This window comes from Meleagris gallopavo, chromosome 6 (genome assembly GCF_000146605.3).
Source record: "Meleagris gallopavo isolate NT-WF06-2002-E0010 breed Aviagen turkey brand Nicholas breeding stock chromosome 6, Turkey_5.1, whole genome shotgun sequence".
NCBI classification, from domain to species: domain Eukaryota; kingdom Metazoa; phylum Chordata; class Aves; order Galliformes; family Phasianidae; genus Meleagris; species Meleagris gallopavo.
Window position 1 is genome coordinate 34735459 of NC_015016.2, and position 9071 is coordinate 34744529.

General features: G+C 39.0%; 1 long non-coding RNA gene across 1 annotated transcript; it reads left to right on the forward strand.

Annotated features, from left to right (window-relative positions):
- The first annotated feature begins 3599 nt into the window (after positions 1-3599).
- On the forward strand, positions 3600-5836 carry LOC109368413. Its single transcript, XR_002116412.1, has 2 exons — positions 3600-3867; positions 5595-5836. It is a non-coding gene; the product is annotated as an uncharacterized LOC109368413 (long non-coding RNA).
- Positions 5837-9071: the final 3235 nt, after the last annotated feature.

Here is a 9071-nt window from a genome sequence, read left to right on the forward strand (position 1 = left end):
TTTTCCTGTTCATTTCGGGACAGTTTCATGTCTCACATTTTGGCTGCAAATACAACACCTGTTGGTTTTATAAGCTTTTTCTAAACATGAAATTTTACACTTAACTGGAATATTAGAAGCCTGCAGATGTTTCAGCATTCATGAGAAGAGATTTGGTCAGCAAATGCTACTGAATGTCACCCAAAAGTTACAATCATATTTAAAAATTTGGGGCTGAATTTTGTGTTGAGGTAACTGGCGCAGTTCTGATTTCAATGAAAACTCACCAGTGGCTGCTGCTGTGAGAACCAATCCTGGTTTTATCAACAGTTTTCACATGGCGTCTGCGAAATGTGGCACTTTATTTTTTTCCAGGCAAAAGTGATTTGTAGTAATATTTAATTTGCCCTTTGGAAGTCCATTGGCTAGGCCTGTGGTTCTGCAGATTGGATAATACTTAAATTTAGTTACTGCAAGGTTAGCTTGTCTAAGTCATTGCACAGGAGTAAATTAGAATTCCAGGCTCAGGGGTTTATATTTTCATATATCTAAGTGTTTTTTTTTTTTTAAAAAAGGGTAAACTTATTTTTCTCAATTGTTCTTGTTGCAATATATGAAAAATAAAAGGCTTTTCTTCAATTTATGCTACGTCTTTGGTTATCAGCTGTAGTATTTCTGGTTTAAGCAGATGTAATATTCATCCTGCTGTTTATTGTACTTGTAAATGACGTAACAAATATTATGACATTGTAATTTGATAGTTTAAGATGGATTGGAGTTACATTCTTGCTGCTTACATGACTGCTGATACAAATGATCCATGATTTTTGCATACAGAAATAGTTGTATTTAGAAAGCTATGTGACATAACAAGTGTCAGAACTCAGTACTGGCTTTTTCAGATGATCATAGATATATCAGAATCATTAGATTATTACAGAATTTATACAATTTTTTAATTGAAGAAGCATTGCTCTTGTAAGACATAAGCATGGGAACAAGAAGTCCTGTTTGAGAAGTCAGACTGAAGTACACCTGGAGTTTAGCTGACCTTGAGACAGGAAATCCAAAACCAGCCTCACCTCTAATAGCTGTGATAACTCATAAGTATCCCCAAAACAATCAGGGCCCATCTCATTTATACTATGGGTATTAGAGCAAAATTAGTATTTTTATAATGGTGAAATTAAAACCGGAGAACTGTACATCAGTTTTCATCACCTTGCACTGTTAGGAGTTATAAAGCCTGCATCATCTGTTAGTCTGAACAACTATCACCACCTTTGGCATAAATGTAAAAACATACACCAAAAGACCTTTAAATTTAGCTGGCATCTAGTCTATGTCCAATATTGCTCTTTAAACTCACTCACGTAAGAACTTACGCTAACCAAATGTTGAAAAATGCCATTATTTTTAGGAGGGTATGGACTACAATAGTGCTCAATATTGAGTGTAATTAGGTGTTTGACGTAATTATTTATTTACTTATTTATTGAGATTTAAATACATCTTGAAGAAAACGACCCAAAGAGACATAGCTTGAAACAAAGTCTATTCTCTTCTGGGAGTTTTGTGATGGTTCTAATAGAAGTGCTAGTAGTTAAGAGAAGCTGGGCAGCATAGTGGAGCATTCTACTTGTGGCCTGAATTCGTCTTGCACTGAGGCAGATGCAAATGTCTCTGCCTTTGTGACCTTTAATAAAAATAGAAGCCTTTTCCATTTCTTTGAGATACTTTCTAACTCCTAGTATTTCTCGGAAGCTTATTCTTTCATGTCACCTCCCACTAACCTTTCTGTTCTAAGTTGCTAATTTCTCCTCAATCCAATACTGAGGGACAAAGAGGGACCTTCTGGACTTCTCATTTTAATGGGCTGATCAAATTATTAGAATCATTAATATTTTCAGTGCAGATCTGCAACATTTATCCAGATGATCTAGGAACAGCTCCAAAAGATTGACAAGGAAACAAATTGTTTGGTCTGTTTTTGACAAGTTTCAGAACAGTGGTATATGTGAAGTATTTTCACTGAGATAATTTTTAAGGCTCGCTTTTTGGAAGTGCACAATATGTAACACCAAAGTCAGTGGATCTGCATTTCTCTGATATCTGGTTTTCATGGCCCGCGTAGTATTTTGTGGGTTTTTTTTTTCCTTTCTATTGAGAGACTTAAGATGTTGGCAGTGGGAGTTCTTCTGAGTATGTTAATAATGTGAGTAATGCTATCAAAAGGTGCTATTACACCTCCTTATCCAAATGAGGAATAACATCCCTGCTGGAGCTATGACGTTGCTGTTTCGTTGTTGATATTTTGTTCTTCCAAATGGTCAGAATATTAAAGAGACTTTTACCCCAAATCCAAATGTGGGACTCATCCCCTTACACTGTTGTCTCACAGGCTGGGCTGGGTGCAGCCCCTGGGGTGCTGGTAGAAGAAAAGTTTAATGTGAGCTGGCAGTGTGCTCTTGTAGCCTGGAAGGCCAAATGCATCCTGGACTGCATTAGAAGCAGGCAGGGCTGGGAGTGGGTTGTCCCTCTCTGCCATTGTGAGGCTCCATTTGCAGTACTGCATACAGGTCTGGAGCTGCTGGCATGAGAAAGGTGTGAATGCTTGTGAGTGTCCTTATCGTTGAACTCACCTTATTTACAGGCAGATACAGCACTTGCAACTTAATATAAAGTTGAGTAAATCTGTAAGACCCTGTGAAAATTCTGAAGCCACTGAACAAGCAAGAGCAAACTAAGGAATAGCAGAGAGCCAAGATCTTGTTAATACTGGTGTATGCAGATCTCTTCAGGGGAAAGAAATCCTGAAAGGAAACATGGCAGCTAACTGTCTCAGCACAGGAATCAAACCCTGAATGTACTTCATGAAAACTCCACTCTTTCATCACGGTGTGAGGTTGGGTCATGACTAAAGTAGACTGGAAAGGATCCTTGTGATATCCTAAGATGAACCATTGGAAAGCCTTGACTTCAGCGTGAGGAGGAGGAAGAAACCTCTGCTTTGTGAAAAGCAACAAGAACAGCTTGTATTTTGCTCTTGTAGTAAATTTGGTCATGTTGTGAGTGCAGCAAAACAAATCTGATATGACCCTATTGGAGTCTTCAGTCTTCAGAACACCAGTTGAGGACTTTTTCCAGCTGCTACATTTGTGCAAAGCAGCAGTATAAATGAGATCTTTAGTGCTGCCAATTATCAAACCCTCTGAAGGAGCTTCTGTCCTCTCTGAATTCCAGGGAGCACAAACACTGGTCACTATTGAGTATTATATTTTTAATGTTTACAACTGTAAATGCCACAATTTTCAATAGATAAGGACAAGTGGAGTAATAAAAACCAAAACAGCTACACCAAAGATGTCCTGTTTTTTGTAAACATGCATGTTTTCTCTATTTGCTGTTCTGCCGTTAGAGGAGGCTGATCCACCTCTTTCAATCTTAGACTGACTTCAGCTTATTTTCTATGTTGTCTCCCTTGGCCAGTCTTTGCTCAGTAATAAATTCAGTCAGCAAAATTCCATCTCAGAACCAGATTTGGAGCTGAGTAAGAAGGGGCAAACGAAGCATTTCTGGGTGAAAGGACAAAGAAGCTGCGTTCTAAGTCAACTGTTCCCTCTTGCATCCACCTTAACACCATTATCTCCCTCCCCTTGTCTTCTCCTGTGCTCAATGATCCCTGAGAGCCAAATCACTTTGGTTTGGAATGGGTGGATATTCTTGTGTGGGCACACCTCATTTTCCTTGATAAATACGTCAATGTCTTAGCGCTATTTAATTCCTTATTCTGTTTTCCAGAATCAGCACACATATAAATCACTGTGGTCAAAGAGTAGACATAACAATGGAGTGTTTGTTACCTCTGCTATCAGCTCTGCCACCACAGTAAGTATGACTGAAATTCCAACGTTACTCACAAATGCTGCATTAACACAGTCTTTCATTATAGAAAGGGACAGATGTTGATATATCCACAGAGGAAAGAATCAAGTCTGGATGCAGATCTTGCTTTGCAAGTCATTCAAATAGGTGGCAAGGTGGAACTGTACTACTATTCAGGCCAAGCAGATTCAAATCACTGCAGATGCATATCTAAATACAGATGGTTCCCAATTTCCTGCTCTTTTTGAACCGAGAGACATTACAAGCTGATATTCTAGGCATGAGAGAATTGTTGGCCACCATTTGGAAACCATAGAAGGAAATTCTACCTGAAAAATCTTTGGTTTTACTATATTTATCTCTTACCCTCCTACATCAGAGGCAATTGAATCTATACTCCCTTCTCACATGAGATGTCACAAAAAGTTGAAAGAGCGTGCATAGCTCATGGCTTAGTGCAGATGCGATAAGTGTATTTTCTTGAAGTTACTGCTTGTTAAATCACTTTACATCTAACAACCTATTTCTAAAACAAAGCAGGCATTTTAGTGCATTTTAACAGCATTGCAAAATTTATGCAGAGATCTTGGTCATGTATGTTCACTACTGTGCATTTGAGTCAGACTAAGCAGTATGCCCAAGAGATAATGGCCTTCAAGACTGAGCATATAAATCCTTAGTGGTCTGCTCAGTACTTGTCACACCTTTGCTGGGAATTGATGTTTCTTTAATAAAGTGAGTCTGTGGACTGGTTTTGAATATCAAATATAGTAGTGGTTTTAAATCTCCTGAGTCTGCCATCTGAATTAGTCCAGTTAGAAATTACATTTCCCACTCCCCTTTAAAAATGTTTCTGCTACAGTTAGCAGGATCCCCTGTAATTGCTAGTCTTGTGCCTGTGGAGAGAGGACACAAGGCAGACCCGGGGTCTCCAGGCTCATGTGCTGTCCCCTTGGCCACATGCAACACCATGCAGAAACATCAACAACATTTGTCTGGGTTGTCAGTGGTATGTCCTAAACTGAACACATCACAGTGTTCCTGAAAAAATACCAAATGCTTGGCCTTGAATTTTGCCAGGAGTAATGAACTGGAAAGCATAGGCAAGGCTGCTGGAGCTTCTTGGTCTCTGTGGTGAAAGCACATCCCACTGACTTATGGGACTGACTGGGTGGTTGTCCTCCTCTTGATTTCATGCAGGATTTTGACAAAGGGAGTTGAAAAAGTAAAGCTTTGTTAGTGGCTTACTTCAGTGGGATAAATATGAGAAGAAAATTAACTATAGTTCAAAGAACCATCTGCATCTTTAAAGAGCTTTTCTAGGATGTTTTAAGAAAAATCTAATGATTTAAGAAGTCATCTAAGAACAATTTAAAAATGAATGTTTAACTTGAGGAAATGTAGTGAAAGAAAAAAAGGGAGAATTTAAATTTGCTAAAACTAAAATATAGGAAACCTTGAAAAAGTAAATGTTCATTCTTTATCAAAATTTAATCTTAATTTTAAACCTTTGGCCATCAGTGTAAAGTACCACGCAGTCTTCTGAATGTAAAATTATCTCTTGCTGCAGAGGTCTTCAGAATCGTAATGTGCAGTCCAGCTATATTCGTGTGCTACAAGCTGTCAAAATACTGATGAGGGATATTGACCCTGAGATCCCTGATTGGAAAAAAAATGTTACCACTAAATGGCTGTGCTATAAATAGTTAAAGCTGACTATATTTCTGCAGGGAGGCTCTTGCTGGCTCTCCGTGAGCTGCCTTTGAACAACGTTTCACACGAGGCGCTCTCCTGCTCCCATGCCAAGAAGCAAGGAGCCTGGGGGCCTCTGAGGGCCACCAGAAGAAGTTGCCACCGGGTGTAGTGGAAAATGTCTTGGCTGCTATTACTGGAGAGAATTTATTACCCAATAATAAACAGCTATTCACAGCTATTCCAAGGAAAGTTGCCTATAGTGTTGTCAGAAAGTCACTACTATTGTTTTCCCAGGTGTTTTACAAAGTTAAGGTTTAATAAACAAGCTGCCACGAGATTTAGTTTCTTTGAAGGGAAACTCATTTGTTAAAGGCATGCTTTTTAATGGTGTGCATTAAATTAAAAAAAAAAAATCTAGAAATAACACCAAACTATTAATGTATGACTGCCAAAGCCCAGAACAATTGCTGTCATCTTAAGTTAATTTCTGTTGTACTTCCCCTCCTCCCATTTCAACGCTACATAAATCCAGATTGGGGTCTAACATGGGATGAGGCACGCACAGTTCTTACGCGCTCTAAACTTGTGTTATTCATCTTTCTTGGGAGTGAAGTTGTTTCTGTCTTGAGTGTTGAGGAAAAGAAAAGAGTTACTCCTGCTGTTGAGTTCATGCCCTTTATATATCCCATGCACCACAGCTAGAATTTTACATAGATAGAAATGGAGGACCCTGGAGAGTTGGGGTAGATGTGTGAGACACCGGATCAGGATTCAAATAGCCTTGTTAAGATCTGAGCTTTATTGCAGTCTTTATTTGCTACACTGGGCAAGGCACTGAGTGTGCTTCTATCTGGAGGTATACTTGCAGCTTGAGTTTGCCTACATGGTTAACTCTAAACTAGCTCAAGCTGTCATAGCTGTTGAGAATGGCAGCATAGACTTCAGTGCACTGGCAAGACCCCTTAGGGTCTGCGGACAGATGGTCAGCAAGTAATGTGCAATTTAAGTACGCCACAAACCATGCAACCCAGTTTAAAGTTCTGATCTGGTGCAGTTGTAATTAGAAGAGGCAGTGGATTCCACCATTTGTTGCTGCAGTTCCCAGTTGTGTTAGGGAAACATAAATATTATTCTTGCCCAAGCTTTTGTCTGTCTTGTCTACTTAAATGGTGACCTCTTCATGACTGCAAATCTCTACTATTTTATGTTTATAGAGCAAATAAGGCTTGTATTTTCATTGTGATTTGGAACACTTATTGAAGTTATGGAGTCGTCTCTTGTCTACATCTGAGAGAATATTGTTTCACGAGTCTGCTGCATGAAGCTTTCAATAGGATAAATAACTGAACATGCTTCTGCATGGAAATGCTCTGGACAAGGGAAAACCATCCTCACATTTCTCAGGATCATTAGGTAGGAAATTTTGGCTGCCCACTGTTACAACTCTTGCCTAAATGAAACGGAGTTCAGTGAACCAGACGAAGTCTGATTTTTAAGCCTTTGGCTGTAAATGGAAAGGTCTGTGCTGTCATTAGTCAATGCCTTTTCAATGTGAAGTGCTGTAGCCCAGAAAATCAGTGGTGGAATTCTGTAGCAGCCAAGGTAAATCCTCTTGCAAAACTCTCAGCGTGTAAGGGTAAGCTCTATGTTATGGGAGGATATACTGCTATACTGCACAGGGCTGAAATATGGACGTTTTGCAGTACTGCCTCACTTCTGATTTCCAGACCAACTTTGAATTCTGTAGTGCTCATGGTTGCAAACTGCAGATGCTTTTTGTTGACAAAACAATACGTCTGGTAGGGTGTCGTACTTGGACCAAACTAAAATTCCAGCAAGAGGTTTCTTCTGTGCTCTTTGCTGTTTTTCTTTGTGTATCTCTAAAATAGTGCTTTGAACTTTAGGAAATGCATGCAGACAATCATTTAATATGGGAAAGACTGCTGTTCTGTTTTTATTTGTTGTTCTAGGAAAATGTTAAAGTTTGTATTTCCATAAAACCATCCTCCCCTCCATCAGCTGCCAGTGACCATGGTTTTCTTTTCTAAACCTCTCTACTAAGATAACCTTACCAGACAGGAGCCTTTCCAGGTAGCTATGCTCACGTGACTACCAAATCATGTACAGAAGGTTCCTTTTGTCTGGGCAATGCCCCCTTGTCAACAGCAGTGCAACAAGTGACAGTATTTGAAAGGCTGCTCTTGCAGGATTCTAAGTATGAATGAAAGTGGTGATGCTTCTTTTTCTTTTCTTTTTAGCTGCAGTTTAATGGCTATTTTAAGGAAAACCAGCACAAGGTGATAATGTGATTTTAAAAAAAGCACTGAAGACTTGGAGCATGACCAGTTCTGCTGGAATTTGGTGTTTTAGGATTTCTGGAGTGTGCTTTTGAAGGAAGAGAAATTTTATAGCAGTTGTGAAGAATTCTATTTACCTTTTCTTTCCATATGCATACACAAGTGCTATTTTCCTTCCATTAAGCCCTCCTTCAAGAATCTGTTCTCTTATCAGTCCACGTGAATTTCCCCATCTCATCCTTCTACCACAGAAGCTTACCTTAGCTGCTATCTTCTAAATATTTGTTGCTATCATCTCATTTTATATTGCTTTCTCAAGAAGGAAAAAACAGTGCTATCTCTTCCAAGTCCTTACTTTATTAAAACCCTGAAAATCCATTTTTTTTACTTTCTTCTACTACCCTCACATTACACAAAACCCTCATCATTTCTGAGGAGGACTCTTGCAACTCTCCACCTTCATTTCTTTCCTCCTTGGTAGCTTGGTTTTCCTACCCAAAGAAAGGAAATGGAAGCATTGGCTGCATTTTACAGTGAAAAAGTGACCTACGCAATTAACAATTTTAATTAGAAGTTGTATATTTAAAATAAAAACCGTGTGCTGTTCTGAATAGATTCTAGTTGCATACCAGTTCAGGTTATCTTAATATATTATTAATTCTAATAGAAAAATGAAGTAAAATGTTTCCATTTCAACTACTTATGAGAAGAAGGATTCAAAATCATTAGTGGGATAAATCCTGTGACAGTGAAATGTGCTCTTCAGTAGGTTATCATGTTGTAACTGTGCCATTGCAAACTGTTGCCTATAGCTAGGAATAGAAATCTGTGTGAGCCACAGGTTATGGGAGATGGGTAATGTCAAAAGATCTGACTTTACAACTGATCATTTGTGTTGCAAATTATTTGGAACAGTCTCAGATTTGGACAGGCATAGGTCAGACTAAAAGAGCCAGTGTCCACCCATGGCTGCACTTTTTGTTGAAAGGACTGGCATGCACATAGATTAAATGTTTCTGATGAAGCTGCTATGGAAAGCAATGAAAGATTTGCCAGGTACAACACATATCAGCTTTATGCAAAAGCTCGAGCCCTTGAATAGATACAGGATTTGTGGGTGTCTAAAGTCAGCACAGCTGCTTGTGTCAGCATCAGCCTTGGCTTGCTCACTGTTTGTTGCTCTGTAAATGCAGTACACTGGGTGTTCATTTTACA